At 54.4% G+C, this 16,493-nt stretch overlaps 1 protein-coding gene across 3 annotated transcripts in view; it reads right to left on the bottom strand.

The window, feature by feature from the left end:
* Positions 1-10,318, bottom strand: part of GLCE (glucuronic acid epimerase) — a 44,068-nt gene extending 33,750 nt beyond the window's left edge. For 2 of the 3 annotated variants that reach the window (XR_004253777.1, XM_032195018.1), the window contains exon 1: positions 10,284-10,318. The gene's annotated coding sequence lies outside the window, so the exon portion shown is untranslated. Of the gene's footprint in view, positions 1-15; positions 1,303-10,283 lie in introns of those variants that run through there. The other variant, XM_032195019.1, reaches the window with a different exon arrangement.
* Positions 10,319-16,493: the final 6,175 nt, after the last annotated feature.

The following is a 16,493-nucleotide window of genomic DNA, read 5'->3' as shown; positions in this document are numbered from 1 at the left end:
AAGGCAGAGCCTAACCTTGAAACAAATTACAGCCGGCGACGTCGGAGCGGTAGCAGAGGCTCAGGAATTATTCAGCGAGCTCCAGACGAGGTTTAACTAACCAAATTCCAGCTTTATTTATGGCACGCGTGCCGGCCCCAAAACCTTCGCCTGGCTTTTTCCACCTCCCTTATTGCTTTTGCACATTTCCTGATCAAAGCCGAGGGAGGCTGGCAGCTTTCTGAGGGCGTTTCGGACCCCGAAGTTTCTTGAGATAGGATTTAGGCGCACGGAGGCACCGTCCTCCGCACCCCCGGTACCCGTGGATTAACCACAACTCGGGCCGCCAGCAGCAACTTGACCCACCGTGTAATTAACTCCTGAAATGGCATTTTAATGGTCTCTGCCCTTCCTCAACTTGGCAGCAGCACGTATAATGACGCTCTTATTAGCCCTCCTGCCTCCTTCCCTTGCATTCCCAATTTCAAATTAAACAAAACCTCTTCTGTTGGAGCTCGCCTTGAAGTAGTCTTGTCTTAAAAGGATTACCCTCCGCTAAAAGCCCACTGGATTCCACAAAAGGAGGCTTATTCCTGCATTTCAAGTCCCTTTTTTTCTTTTTCTAGGTACCTAATGCACACCTGGATTATTTTCCCTAAAATCTCTTTGAATTTTCTCACCGAATTAGCTCAACGAGGTAAATTTTATCACCCATTAAAATTTATGCCAACGCAACTCGAGCCGGCTCGGTATTTCTCCCTATAATCCCCTCGCTGGAGGCTCAATTTAATAAACAAAGGCAGCTCTAATAATTCAAATCTTACTCTCAAAGATGCGATGTGCCTGTCAGAAGCTTTCTGCAACACAGTCAGTACATTTCTCCAGCCCCTCTCCAAGGCTTTGCATACATTTCAGCCTGCATCTTGCCTTTTGAATGCTGATAACTGCTGTTTCTTTTCTCTCCTTTAAAGGATTAAAGGCAGCCACACAGACATTTTTATTAGTGCATCACGCACCATTAAATTGTCAGCTTGTCTGCCGCGATTCTCCTTAGGAAAAAAAATAAAATAAAAAATACATACGTGGCCTTGAAAACATCTTTCCCACCAAATCCTCATTTTCCTGGCACTTATTTACAAATTGCAGCAAACAAAGGCAAAGCACCACGTGCGTTTTCCCTGCAGCCAGGTTACAGCAGGCGAGCAGCACTCCGCGCCCAGCATCTATTTTTAAGCAGCACCCAGCACTTCCACGCCAGAAAACCTCCCCTCGGCCTCCCCAGGAGCTTTATTTTTTATTATTTCATCGCTCGCCGCAGCGCCTTTGAGAAGCGAGGCGAGACCTCCCAGGCTGTGCATCCTCCTAACACGGGAAAAACTCCCAGAGGAGGAAAAAAAATAAAGTTTTTACCAGGAGCAAGCAGCGACAGGGCTGGCCAGGAGACTCCGCGCTGAGGCTGGGACAGGCAGATGCCACCTCTCCAAGGGGACAGGACCCAGCACTCCCCAAAATCCTTTCCTAATGGGGCTGGTTCTTCCCTGCATCCCTCATTTTTTGCCCATTTTTGCCCGTTTCTCACAGTTCCCTTGCACAGATTCCTTTTCTTTGACCCAAACCACACGGGAGCTGCCCAGCTTTGCTCGAGCAGAACCGTGCCATGGCATGAAGCGAGCCAGGTGGGAGCCAGGAGGGCTGCAGCATGGTGAGTTACCTTTCTACCCATATCATACCCGTTTGGAAGGTTCTGCCCCTACAAACCCATCGCCCTGTGTCCCACCACAACATTTAAGGAGCAATCGGCACAGCTGAGACGTTTAACTAAAGGCCCAAGATGTGCACCAAAGGGGCCATTTGTGCACTCCTGGCTCTCTACACATAACGGAGCTATCCCTGAGCCCACCCAGAGCCACAAACCCCCTCTAAAACACCACTAAATACCACTAAAATCCCAGTCCCACACCAACCCAGCACCGGGTGCTGGCACAGGCACTGCCCCGCTCCTCGACCGGCTCGGGGCAGGAGGGAGAGAGGAGCACGGCCCGTCCTTCACAAATTGCTTTTCAATTTAAATCAGGTGGGTGCAGCGACAGCACCTAATTAGCTGCTCGGCCTGATGACGGGGTTAATATTGAGGAAATATTCAGGGCAGACACAGAATTCCTGATGCACGCGACCCATCAAGGCGCTCACTGCAGGGTGCTGGTGTCCAGTCCCAGCACTTAGTCCCCATCCGATGCAGCACAAGAAGGAGATTTAGAGCAAAAACAGGGCACCCGTTTTGGGGTGCTCCTGTCCAACAGGGCAGGCACTCGACAGAGTCACAGGCACTCGATAGGGTCACAAGAAATGGGGTCAAACTAAGCGATTTTGGAGACAGGTCCCCACTAAGCCAGCGAAACGAGCTCGGTTTGGCAAGCAGAGGGCACCTTTGGGGCTCAAAGCCAGGCAGGTTTCGTGGCATCCCTCCCCTGTACCCCACAGGCTCACCACCATGCCTGGGGCTCCGTACAGACCCTCGTCCTCCACCCAGGCAAACGCCAGGCCTGCAGCATTAAATCCAGAAGAGCAGGACGAGACGTTTTACAGCGAGCCCCAGGAGAAACCATCACCACCAGCAGGAGCCTGCCGGTCTCCTAACCCGCACTCGGCCCCCCAGGGCTATTTTATGACATGCACAAGTTGCACCAAACCTCACCAGATCCCCTGCAGCCCGGGGACAAACCTGGCACTGCAGAGAGGGGAGCGAGCTCCAGCAGAGGGCACTCGGAGGCAGGGAGAGGACCCGGGGGGAGCCGCAGCACCCAGAATGGGAGGACAGCAGTGCCAGAAGTCCCACCAAGTGACATTTTATATCAATAAATTTATATATTTATATATACACACACACACACACTATATATACACACTATATATATAAATATATACTTTTTTTTTTTTAAAACACTGCAACATTTTGCAAAGAAAGCTCACATCTTACAGAGAAGTGGAGAGCAAGCACAGCCCCAAAACCCCAGGCTCCCCGGCAGGCAGGCAGGACTCGGTACCAGCCCCATGTATTAAAACACCACCCATCACCCCTCAGCAGGATAACCTCCTCCATCTACACTCATGGAAAACAAATAAAAATAAATAAATAAATAAAAAATAAAAAAATAAAAATAAAAAAAAGGACTGAAACCAGCAGGAGCAGCTTCAATCGTAGCTGCTTGGAGAAACAGAAGTTTCACTGCTCAATATTTTTTCTTTCAAAACTTTGTACCGGAGGGTGTTTACCACAGGTGCTCGTTTTAAAGCAGGAGTCCCCACGAGGATCAAGCTCAGCGTTACAGCCTCCAAACAAATTCAGCGAGCTGTGTGCCTGGGATTTCACCCCAAGTATTTTGTATCGTGTGTAAACTGCAAGCCCCGTAACCCGTGTCAGGGAAAACTCAAATATTTACACGTGTAAAAAAAAAGGGGGGGACACTGCTGATAGGATTTCTTTCCTTTGCAGAGGTTTAACAACTGTTACGTGGGATTTAAGGCAAGGTCACAGAGCTCGGCTCAGAGTCCATAAGGTCAAGATCCCGGTGTTCAAAGATCCCTGCCATCCCCGGGCCATGCCCCAGCAAACACCCGGAGCAGGGCTCGGACACCTGGGGCTTCCAGGCACTGCTCAGCCCGACGTCTGACCTTTTATAAGCACTCAGGGCAAGAGACGAAGCAATGAAGTGTCAGAGGAGCGCAGCACCACCTCGGGCCTTCTCAAAACCTGCAGCAGCCGTCGGGAAGCGCCGCTGCTGCGAGTGACCTGCGAGCTAACCCCAAATGCTGCTTTCAGCTTGCATTTTCCCAAGCCACCAATACCATAAAACAGAAAAGAAAAGAAAAAAAAAAAGTATTTAGGTAAGAGATGGAGAATTCTGTTTTTTAAAAGGAGAACCGGCTAAATCTCACTCTTGCAAGAAAGCCAATTTTTGCAAACAGCTACAAACATGTCACAATCCTGCATTACTACGCAGCCCTCAGAGTCGTGGCAGCACATTTGCATATCTATTACTCTATAAATTTTACAGCCCACGTATCCCAAGCACGCTGTTGCCGAACGGTGATGCCAAGAGCTGGCTTTCGAAGAAAACTCGGGGCTCTGCAGAACCCTTTGGCTACCAGACCACGCTCGCTGCTGCTGTTTGGTTCTCGGCTCCGAGCCTCACCTGCCTCAAAAACCTCAGAGCAAACTCACCTCCTGTACCCGTAAGGCTTCCCTATGATACCAGGCACCAAATATTTACTTCTTGACACAGTTTAAAGACGAGTTTAAGAACCAGACGTGCCTTGTGGCCACTGTTCCTCACGTTACACCAAGAGGGATCCGTCCCCTCCTGCCCGGAGCCCTAACACACCGCAGGCAGCATCCCTCCGTGGGGGCACCTGCTGGAAACAACCCACAGCTAGCGAAGGGAGCATCTGAATTCAGCACAAAATCCTGCTGCTTCTCACCTCCCAGCCAGGCTGCGATCCTGTTCCCAGCACCAAATGTTCCAGCTCTGACACTCGAGGTGGCACACGGGTGCGCGCGGGGCGCTTTGCGCACAACCCAGCGCGACGCTGGGCAAAAGGAGCCCGAGCCTCGCTTTGTTTTCCATGAATTCGTCACTTCGCATGATAAAATATTAAAAACGCCTCTTTTAAAAGCCTCATTCTCAGCAGGCTTTAATATGAACATTCTCCGAGCGCGCTGTTCGTGCTTAAAAAACAGGCATTAAACAGCTGAAACGTTTGATGTTTGGAAACACAGCTACCCATCTGCCAAGGCCTTGGGAAGCATTACGTACCCAGCAAGATTTTCTGTTCTAAACCTATTTAATGTTAAAGAAAAAAAAAAATATATAAAAATCTCCAGACATGCAAAGCTCGGAGCTTAAAAATAATCCTTTCTACTTACTCCCAGATCTTCCCTGCAAAAGGCTTTGTTTACTGCGAAGCTCCAGCGTGCTGCTGCTGGCATGGGGATCTCCCTCGCCTCCTCCACGTAACGGGTTTATAAATTCATTTATAAATTACCTGCAGTGCTTAGAAGTGCCTGACCTGCCCTCCTTGGCCACCCAGGGCTCGCCGCGTGCCCTGCTGTGGGTTATGGTGCCCGTGGTCCAGTGGGATGTGCGGGGAGCTCCCTGCATGCAGAGGGGTCCTGGGCACAACCTAAAAGCCAAAAACTTGCAGGAGATGATGGAGCACAGCCCCAGGAGAATTGGGGTGAGCTCCAGCCATGGGGCAGCCCCAGCAGCATCCTCGGGGCTGGGGACATTAAGGGGTGCCCCATATACCCACACCACCCCCACGCTGTCCTCTTGGGGTCCCGGTCACGCCAGGCCACGGGGATTACCGCTCTGTAATCCTAAAAGCAGCCTGAAGTTAGCAGCAACATATGGCAGAGCACGACGGAGCTCTTCCTGCCACCCACCCAAAAGCGACGAGCTTCGCTGACAGGTTTTTTGCAGTTTCTCTTCCTCGGAAATTCAAATTTGTCTGGAAGAACAGTGACTGCAGGAAAAGCAGAGCAAGGAGCCCCTAATCCCGGGAGGAACTTGGCTGTCGGGGGGGGGAGCAGGCACGGCTCCGACACCTAAGCTCTGGGGCTGGCGAGCAACCAAGATTTTGTCTAAATTCACCTCCTGTGTGGCAGCTCCATGGGGAAAAAAAAATAGAAACACTCAAAACCCATCACAGGAACAGGATGGAAGAGAGGTGCACAGCTCGACTTCAAAATGGATTAAAAAAACCCACAACCACAGGAGTGATGCTGGCCTCCCTTTTCTTCCCCAGACGCCTCGTCCCTCACCACCTTCACCTGCAGAGCCACCAGCCCTGCGGTGTGAAGCACACCACCTGGTTTGGGTCCTCAGAAACACGAAGAAACGGTATAGAAAAAGAAAAAAAACACAGAATTAGGTCTCCCTTTCTGCAGCAGAAGATGCCCCGAGCTCACTTGTTGACGTTTCTCATTAGGAGACATCCGAAAGCCCCGCGAGGAGAGCAAAGCTTCTTAGGGTTTTTGAAGGAAGCCTTCATCAAACAGCAGGGATGGCAGGAGCCCATCCGTCCTCGAGATTCACACAACAGTTAACACTTTTCTTTTTTTTTTTTGCAAGAACTTAAAAAAAAATAAAATCCTTTAAGACAACATAACACGCAGCCTTCTGTACGCAGCTTCATCCTCACGCACCTTTTAACGGGACAGCTTGAGCTCTGACTTCAAGCTGGTTTATTTGTCAACTTCCCAAAAAGCAAAGCTGACGTTTTTAACAATGCATGCGAAAGATGTATTTTTTTTTTCTGCCTCCCAAAACGCAGGAATGTAAATCAAATTGACGGAGGCAAAAAAAAAAAAAAACAACTACAGACCCCTTGGACCCGATGATCTCTGGAGATCCCTTCCAGCCCCTACAATTCTCTGATTCTGTGATTTTTCCATTCAAACCACAAGCTAAAATCCGGGTTTAGCTCAATCCTGCTGTCAGAGCGTTGCTGTGAGAATTGCTCGTTCAGACGTAGACATCTCTGAGGTCGCTGAGTGCTCTGCAATTAGACACGTCCCCGGCAGCTCATTAACCGGGCTCTGCCCGTTGACGGCAACTGGCTCCAAGCGTAACGGAGAAAGAGGAATGCCAAAAGGTAAAAAATCAAATCTCACGTGAAGGTTACATCAAACAGCTCTGCTTCATCTTTAAAAAAGGGAAATCCCAAGAGAATTTGAGAACTGCGGGTAGTGGCCATGGGGTCAGGGAGCCCGTCCAGGAGCCTTTGGGTCTGCCCCGACAGGAGCTGGGTGCCAGACCCTGACCTGGGCATTATTGCAGGCTGTGACCTCGTTAGTGTGCTGTTAACGAAGCAGGGCTGAAGGTTTGGCTGACACTTGGCTATTTCGACTGATAGAAACCATCTGACGGGGCTTCTGCTCGCACCACCCCAGGGCAGGACGGCTTCGGGGCTCCTCTGAGGATCCCCACCCACCCGGGGGCAGGAGAAGAAGGAAAAGACCAAAACCACGTCTTTGGGAAAAGCACGCCCAGGAAAAACCTAGGAAATGGTTTCCCTTTGAACACAGAAAACGGAGAGGAACGAAGCTGCCTGTGCAGCCTCCCCTCGCTCTTACCAAAGGTGAAGCTGCCCTTCGGTATCTCCAAGGCCATCGAGGAGTGCAAGTCACAACTCCCGGTTTTTCACCTCCAAACAGCTCCAAGAGGTTCTGCTAAATCCATCCTTTTGTTTCGAGGCCTTGTGGAATTTCCTGCGTACCTTAATGCCATTAAGGTGACAAAAAAAACACACAGCAGCCACATTTCCTGCGCTGGAAGGGTTCAGGGACTCTCCCACCAGATCTGCTGATGGGAGAGCTTAGTTGTTTCCCTTGCAGGGTGAAAAAAAAAAAAAAAAGCCACAATCCCCTGTAACAGCCTTCATTTTTTCAAGGCATGAAGCAGGACGGAGAACACCAAGCTTGAGCAAAGCCCCTTCAGGAGCTGACCTCCAGCTCCCATGACACAAGCAATGTAAGCAAGGGAAAAAGAAAAGGTGCCATAATTGAGATAAGATGCTAATTAAAAGCTCGTTTCCTCTGGCCTCAGCAGCGAGCTTTCTTCTGCAGGCTCTCCTTACCGTGCATTTTATCTCCCATGGCTCAGGCTCAATATTTACCATCTAAAACGCAGCCAGGAAGCAATTTTGGGCCGTCCAGAGGAGCTGGTTAAACATCAGCCACCACAGGGCTGGGCTGGGAGGCGAGGAAGGACTCGGACACGTGGCAGGCACCTGGGGGATTCATCAGTCAGCAGGGCTGAGAGCCTCCCAAATGCATTTTGGGTTTTGGTGTTGGAGGAGGAAAAAAAAAAAAATCACAAGATCTTAATGTTACAAAAAGGGGAACATCTGCCGGCATTTTGGGTCTGCAGCACGAGAAGCGATGAGTCAACTTGCTGTGGAAAGCAGCAGAAATGAGAGCTCGAAGCTCTGGCTGCTTCGGACATGAAAGGCGCTTCGTTAACACACGGCCAGGCAGCAAAGCGACCAGCCCGAGACACGCCACCAGCAGCTGCCTTTTAATCTTCCAGCTCAATTAAATGTTCAGAGAGAGAGCTACGTAGACCTAACTTCAGTGAAATCCAGCTCGTCGTCATTATTATTATTATTATTATTATTATTATTATTATTATTATTTTTCAGGAGGAGACATCAGAAAATCACCGATGGCCAAAACCACCCCAAAGAGCAGCTCCAGCTCCGAGCAAATCGCTTTGCCCAGCCCCTGCTGATATTCCAACAGTACCACCAGCACCCACGGCTGCTCCCGTGGAATATTTACACTAAACGTGGAAAAATTGGGTCCATTTCCCCAAAGTAATCCCCCCAAACCCCTTGTTTACCTCCGCACGTGCACGAGCTGGTGCCTGGCTCTCCTCCCGCCACAGCCTCACGGCCGGGGCGGTGCTGATCAGGAGGCAGCCGGGCCACGAAGGAGCCGAGGACACTTGTCTTACAGAAAATTACTGTCAGCCGCTGCCAGGCCCAGCTTTCCCTCTCTCCGGGCCGGCAGCCAGCCGCTAATCAGCTCAGGGCCCTCCTAATTTTCAGCTGGGCAACAAGGCGGCGCGACACAAAGCGGGGCGGCCTCCTCCGGGCACGCTTCCACTGAGAAGGTGGAAAAAGAAAAACCCAAATCGCTGGCAGGCACCGCCGGTATTACCTGCGGGGAGGTTCAGGAACTCCCCCGAGTGCCAAAATTTCCTTTATCCGAGTTTTTTTATCCAAAATTTTTATCCAAAGTTTCCTGTGCTGTCACAGCACCCCACCAGCTGGGGCGGCCAGCTCTGGTGAGGGTGGCAAAATCAGCCCTGTCAATTTAGGATTCGTCCTCCTCACCTGAATATTTTGGTCCAAATGCCTGCCACAAACTCTGCTGCCACAGGATTTGGACAGCTGTGGTGCCGAGACCTCCTCCATGCACCCGAAAAGCAGGGGCACGGAGCAGCTGGGGGAGTCCCGGCTCATTTTGGGGACAAGGGCTCCAATTCTCATTTTTTAACACCTACAAAGGCTCCGAGCAGGGGCACCATCAGCTACCCGCAAGCCCTGCACCTAAAGGAACGAGCCAAACGCCCCAATTCCTACCAACACCACCCCAAACGACACTTTTTGGTGTCTGACACCAGCGGGCACCACGAGGATTAGCACACACAGAGGAGAGATTTCCCTCCTGCCCTGCCCGGGCAGCTCCCAGCCATTTGCAACGTTAAAATTGGGCTAAAAGGTGGAATAAATCAGCTAAAAGTTCACATCCCACATCCTCAGAGCCCACAGAAACCAAACGGACCCAGGACACTCGGGTCTGTGCCCGCACACACCCTAAGCACGTTTATTGGGGTTTTGGGGACTTTGCCATACAAGCAGGTGCCCCAAATCCCCTCTGTTAGGGGGGATCTCGCAGGGCCTCGTGCACGGGGCCTGCAAGAGCCCTGAGGGCACCGTGTCCAAGGGCAGCACGGGGCAGGAGGGGCTGGCACGGGCGGTCCTGTCACCTGGGTGCTGCCCTGCACCGGGGGCCGCTGGGGGCTCAGGACCCTTAGGACCCCAAGAGCCCCAGAAGCCCCCAAAAAGCCCCCAAAATGCCCAGAAGCCCCAAAACCCCCAAAAGTCCCCTGAAGCCCCAAAAAAACTCAAAAAGCCCTGCGAAGCCCCCAAAACCCCCAGAAGCCCCCCCAAAAGACCCCCACCGCCCCAAAAGCCCCAGAAGACCCCAAAACCTCAAAAAGCCCCCCAAAACCCCAAAAAAGCCCCCAAACACCCCCAAAAGCCCCCCAAAGGCCACAAAAAGCCCCAGAAGCCCCCAAAAGCTCCAAAAAGCCCCAGAAGCTCCCAAAAGCTCCCCAACGCCCTAAAAAGCCCCAGAAGCCCCCGAAAAGCCCCCAAATCCCCCCAAAAGCCCCCCAAAAACCTCAGATCTCCCCCCTCACCCCCACCCCACGCCCCCCTCCACCTCCCCCAGGCCCCCCACGCCCCCTCCAGCCCCTCCCCGAGCCCGAACACCCCCCGCTGCCCCCCCCCAGCCCCTCCCGGTGCCCTCCCCGTACCCGGGGCCCCCCCGAGGCTCCCTCCCGGGGGCAGCCCCAGCCCCGGGCGCCCCCCCCGGTGCTCAGCGGCCACCGGCAGGCGGCCCCCGAGCCTGCGCTGACCCCGCGGGGCCGCCCCGGTTCCGGTTCCGGCCCCGGTTCCGGTCCCGGTTCCGGTTCCCGCCGCTCCCCCCCCCGGAGCCCGGTCCCGGTCCCTACCTGCGGCCGCGGGCCCTGCCGGCGGGCGGAACCCCAGCGCCGGGGCAGGCGGGGCCGCACGGAGGGAGTGGAGCAGCGCCCCGCCTCCTCTCAGCCAATCGGAGCGAAGTGGGCGGGGCGTTGGGAACCCGCCGGCCAATAGGAGCGCGCGGCCCTTCCGGTCGCGGCGCTACCTGCGCCGGGGCGGGGGTGGGAGGGGGTGTGGGGGGGGGAGCGGCCCCGCCCACGCTTCCCGCGAGAGCGGTGGGAAGGGGCGGGGCTCGCAGCCAGCCAATGGGGGAGCGCGGCGGGGGCCAGGGGAAGGGGGCGGGGTTTGGAGGGGGTGGGCGCCGCGGATTGGCTGCGCGCGGCCACGCCCCCCGCCCCGCAGCGCGCACGTGGCGGCGCGGGCGCGGGAGAACGAGGGGCGCGGTGGGGTTAACCTTTGCGCTGCCGGAGCGAACCGGGAGCGGTCCCGGGAGGGGTCCGGGGGGTCCCGGGGGGTCCCGGGGGTCCGTGCCCTGCCTCGGCCCGGGCAGGGGGGCGAGGCCCCGGGCTCAGCTCTGCGGGCTGAGCACATGAACCCCTCCAGCATCATGCCCACAGCCCCATCAGACAGCATTTTGCTGGATTTTGGCTTTTTTTTTAATTTTTATTACACCAATTTGCACCTTTCTGGGGCATTCTGCAAAGCTCTGACCTCTTGCCCAAGCCTGCGCCTTGCAAAACCCTCCTTTTGTATTGCCAACTTCCTCCAAGTACAACCTCAAGCTCCAAATCAAGCAGCACGGGGCTGTGATGCCCCAGGGCTGGAGCCACTGGGAGCACTGGTGTCACTGGGAGCACTGGTGGCACTGGGCGTGCTGGCAGCACAGGGCCACGCACTGGGACCGACCCCACCAGCCCGGCTCACGCACGGTCCCGTAGGGCCCTGCAAACTGAGCTACAGGTTGGTGAAACCAACTGGCCCTTCCCCTGGTTGCAAATTAACTGGGTTAATTAACCCAGCAGGTGCCCTAATGAGAGCACCATCCTCACCACTCACACCCAGGAAGGTATTTACAGTAGAAAACTCAGCACTGCCACGAGACCTTCCCCGTGGTTGCAATGGATTTCCCTTGGCCTCACCTTTCATAGCACAAACACAGCCCCAGCAGCCCCCCTTCAAGACCAAGCCCTGGGGCTGGGACACCCGTGCATTGCTCCAAACCTCACCAGCAGCACATAAACAAGCAAAAACTTGTTTAAAAAAAAAAAAAAATAGGAAAAAGTGCAGCTGGGGGTGCTGAGCTCCCGCTGCACGGCACGCTCATGGGGACCCCGCAAGTGCTGTGATGCTGGCGGCCTCAGGCAGGACCCCCCGCACCAGAGCTGGCCCAAAAATCATCTCTATGGTGACACAAACACCTCCTTCGGCTGCTTGATTCGTTAGCCTTGTTTGTCACACGCTGGGAAAAGAAAAACAACAGGGCGAGACGCTTGGGTAATGGAAGAGGATCGCTTCTCCCCTCTCCTCTCCGCGTGTGGAGGGGCTTGTGCCACCCGTTCCCTCTCAGCCTGGTGCTGCCACAGATTTTCCATCACAAACGAGCCCAGATCTCGCTGTGGTTTTCACTCAAATGCATTTTATGGAGCTGCTGTGGTGGAAGAAGCCCCTGCGGCCCTGAGGGCCCTTCACCCAGCAGCAGCCCCGTGCTACCAGGGACCGGCACAAAACCCCACAGGATAGTTTTGATGTCATCCCCTGAGCATGGGGCAGATGCTCATCCCTTGCAGAAATGCCACTTTTGGGGTCCTCGGACCCACAGGGGGGTCGGGGTGGCTCCGCTTAGGGCAGGGCAGTGTGAGGAGGGAGCGCGGCGAGGCACCACGCCGAGCACCCCCTGAGCTTCCCCTGCGTGATTTGGGATGGAAACGTGGTTTTTCACTCTCCTTTTCTTCTAGGAACTCCTCTTGCTTGTTTAAGGGCCGTGTCAGCAGCCCACCTGAAAGTAAACAGCGTCCTCAAAGAGCGCTGTGAAGAAATACCAGGGATGCTCTTGCTCCACTACCAGATAAAGGGTTTAGGCAGAGGCCCCGTAGCATAATGCATTTAAATAGAGCTTAAAAGATGAGGTCCTGATGCCAGGGTAAAAATTTACATTGCAATTACCATCGTGTTCCCGACTAGCTGCCGAGAAATCCTTTATTTCAGCCAGCCCAGCACCCGGCCCCGCTCAGCCTTCCCCCGGCCCGGGCCCTAAGCAGATGATTCATGTATTAATATGTGCTTATTAGAGGACTCCTCTCCCTCCTCGCCTGCTATCTGTCTTCGGCGATGGAGGAAGGAAATGAATTCTTAAAACCCCGGGAACAAACGGTGCGGGCGCGGAGATCAATCCTGCTCCCGCTGACGTCAATGGAAAAAATTTCCCCCGGCTCCAACGGGGGCAGAATTAGGCAAATGCAGCAGGTACGCGCCTGGCCGACAGCCAGGCAAAAATCCATAGGGCTGAAGGGGGAAAAATTGTTAAAAATAACCCGAGGGGATGGAGGACTGGCGGTGCTGTTTCTCTGGGGAGCCGCAGCCCGTCCCTCCTCATCCTCCTCGCACTGCGCCGTGCCCCCTGCCTTTGCTTTAGGGGGCAGGGAGTGCTTATAATGAGCCTGTGGGGTGTTATTGCTCCTTAATTAACTCGTTTGGGTGCAAACCCATAACCTCCCGCCGTCCCCTAAGCGGGGCAGCATTTTGGTTTGGGGGTTTTGGGGTGTGGGCAGAAGGGAAGGGGAGGCAGCGTCACCGCTGCGCACGGGAGATCAGTATCGGCGTCCCCCATAGCGAGGGACAGGCCTACATCCCAGTGACAGTGGGTTCCACGAACAAGAAGACAACTTGGTTTAATATAAATAAATAAATAATGAAATAAGAACGAGGAAAAAAAATAAGAATTTGGTTTGATTCCGAGTGAGGACACGCGGGCCAGGCTGGGACGGGCGCTCACGCCAGGGTCTCTCCGTGCTGTGGTGCCCATCAAGGAGAAATCTGGTTTTGTATCAGTAAAAAAGGGAAAGGTAGGAGAGAGAAAAGCCCAAAATGTCCTGCTCTAACCGTGGTGCTGAGGGGCAGAGTGCTGAGGGCTCGCTGCAGCTCACTGGGGGGCTGGAAACGGCGAGAGACGGCACGAAAAAGAAATGCTCCCACACCACCAGAGCCACCACCAAAAGAAACAACACCAAAAACACCACCAGCACCACCAAAACCACAGCCACCAAAATGGTTTCGAGCACCGTCACCCCACGTGTGGGCCCAGAAATCACCACCGGCCCTAATTGGAAGCCAGCAGCTAACGAGATGTCAGCCGAGCAAAATATTGGGAGCCGCATAATAATTATATCAATGAAATCAACAACAATTTAACAGCAAAGGTTAATTACATTTATATAAAAATCTGATAGACAAAATGATGCTCAAACAGTTGGGCAGACTAATTGAAAGCTAATGTTGCTCCTAAATTGAATTTCAAATGAATTTTACATCCATAGTTCATTTTGCTAATTTCGTTCCCTGTATCCTGTAATTTGTTGGCAGTGATTGATTACTTAAGTGAATAATATCTACGTACCAGGGCCACTTAGTGATGGAATATGCCAAATGTGATCGCGCTGTTAATAAACACAGTTCCTTTAAGGTTTCCCTCCCTGGGTTTCGAGGAGCGGGGGCACGGCCCCGGCTGCGAAGGGCTTTTGGTGGCCGCCAGCTCCTGCTGTGGTTCCTTTACCAACAGGTTGTGCCGAGGGCAGCTGCCTGCTGAGGTATCACAGCGCTTCACCCCCTCCCCAAAATCCCATTTTTATCCCTCAAAGTGCCAGGATTCGTACTGGAGGTTTGGCACCAGAAGCTCTCCGTGCCATCTCCAAGCTGCGATCTCCCCACAAGGAGCACACCCGGGCAAATAAATGCAAAACAGCCACGGGGGATTGGACCCACAGCCCTAATCCTTCCTCCCCATGAGTTTTTGCCCCCAAATCCCGGTGCCCCCCCCAGCCCCACGTCCTCCAGGCTCCGAAAGGGCAGCACAGAGGCGAGGAGCGCCGCTGCTGCGCCCCGGCGCCTTTGAAGCATCCAGTGCTGCAAGACGAATGCAATTACGTCTTAATAAAATTTTAATACGGGGAATTATGCTCGTTGCATCCAACCAACAATTAGCTGTTGCTACGCTACCGCCAGAGTGTAATCACAATAATGAAGGCAGCCAGGGGAAGGCATTAATCAGGCGGTGCGTGATTAGCTACCCTCACGCCCTGCCTCCCCAGCTCCCGACCTGCAGCCTCCTGTTGCTTTAACACAAAAAAAAAAAACAAACCACGAAACAAAGCAGACCCCAGGCTCCGAGCGGCATCGCTGGTGTTGGGAACCATCCCAAAACTGAGCTGGTTTGGCCAAGGAGCCACCTGCAGCCACCGCACGGGGCCCTTTCCCCAGCTCTGCACCCCGTTGGAGCAGCGGCACCAGGGCTCAGCACCGGGGGTGGCAGCTGCCCCCCTCCCCACCTCGCCCATCTTTTAATCATTTCTCCCTCGGCTCCAAAGGAAACATCTGACGAGCCGGAGACGCGGGGAAAATGGCAGCTGGCAGAGCTTCTGTGGATGGAAGGGGAAGGAATTCATTAATTTTTCATCGCCGGGGCTGGGACGGGAGCAGCTCAGCAGGCAGCGTGGCAGCAGTGACCTTGATGCTGCCTCCAGCCCTCTCCGAGAGCGCATCCCAGCCGTCTGCTCGGCCAGGCTGATTTTTGGGGTGCACGCTACCAGCTCCATCGTGCAGCCCCCAAATTCCCTCTCCAAATTCCATCTGCACAGCTGCAAAAGGCCCCTGCGTGCACCCGCGGGAGGGCTGCCAGTCGCAGCGCGTGCGCCCCATCCAGCTTTGCACCCGGGGGGCTTTCTCTGCACTTTGCCTCGTGTCCCCACGATCTCCTCAGGGCAACCCAGGTGTCCCCATCTTCCAAGAGAGCTGAACTTGCTTTTTGTGAGCTGCTTCGAGCACCAGCGTGCTTGTAGTGCCCTGCCATGCAGCGGGGAGGGGGCAGGAGGACGGTTATCAGCACTCGCAATGATTCGTTCTGTTTATAATTGCTTCAATGCATGGGGAGAGCGGGGAGATGTAATTAACTCTTCTTTATGATTGAGACGAGTGTGTTTTCCGTAGCCACATGATGCTGCCACATACAGCCACATTGTTTTTTTTTGTTTGTTTGTTTTTCTGGCATCTTTGGAAACGGCTGCGTGGCAGTGGAGCTGCGTGCACATGGCCGGGGAGACAGCTGAAAGGCATCCCTGAAAGACCCCGGCTCCCTCTGCAGAGGGTTGTTTTTTCCCTCGCCAGCCCCAGGAGGCTGCAGCTGCCCTAATTTTCCCTGGATGTTGGGAGCAGGAGCTGACATCACCCCCCGCTGACGCAGCCCCCTCGGCAAGGCGCGGGGCCATCGGGGTGCTGCCAAAATGCCCCAACCTGCACCAAAGCAGGGGCAGAGCCCCCAGCCTTGGGGTCACACCCAGGCTCTGCTTCACAGCACAGACCTCTAGCAAAGTCCCTAATTATGGTAAAAGTGCAGAAAAAGCAGCTCTTGCTCACCGCACCAGTGTGCTTGGAATTAAGCCCACGGTCCCAAAGCCAAGCCTGGGGGATGCCACGCTGCCCCAGCACATCTCCAGGACTGCAGGGCACATAACGGGGGGCACAGCGCTGGAAATGCAGCTGGGGAAGCGCTGCTGGGGGCAGCGGGGCTTTGGTTTCCTTGGATATGGCTGGGGAGAGGGCAGGGAGACGTGGGTGGCAAAAACCTCCCCGAGGAGGCAGAGCGAGCCGGGGCTGCGCTGCGCGGTGTCAGGGGGACCCCACGGGGTGGGGGGGGAAGGGGCCTCCTTCCCCGAGCTGGCACCAGCGGGAGAGCTCATTACACTTCCATCCTCCTGCTAATCAAGGAGGCAAGAAAGCTGCATTAGCTGAGGTTAAGGAAAATTGACTCCTGGCTTGGGGATCATCACCTGGCGCCGCGCTTTCGCAGGGCGCCCAGAGCTCCCCGCTGCCGGCATCCATCGTGCCAGCACTGGCCATAACCCAGCAGGGATCGTTAGCCAGCCCACTTATCACGCTGTCTGAAGTGGATTCAGCCATCAAGTTTATGTCAGGGCCCTCACGTCGAATGATTTCTCCTCTCTGGCTCCCGATTTCGTGCTATGGCTGGAGCC

This window comes from Aythya fuligula, chromosome 11 (genome assembly GCF_009819795.1).
Source record: "Aythya fuligula isolate bAytFul2 chromosome 11, bAytFul2.pri, whole genome shotgun sequence".
NCBI lineage: Eukaryota > Metazoa > Chordata > Aves > Anseriformes > Anatidae > Aythya > Aythya fuligula.
This window is presented reverse-complemented; position numbering and strand designations above follow the sequence as displayed.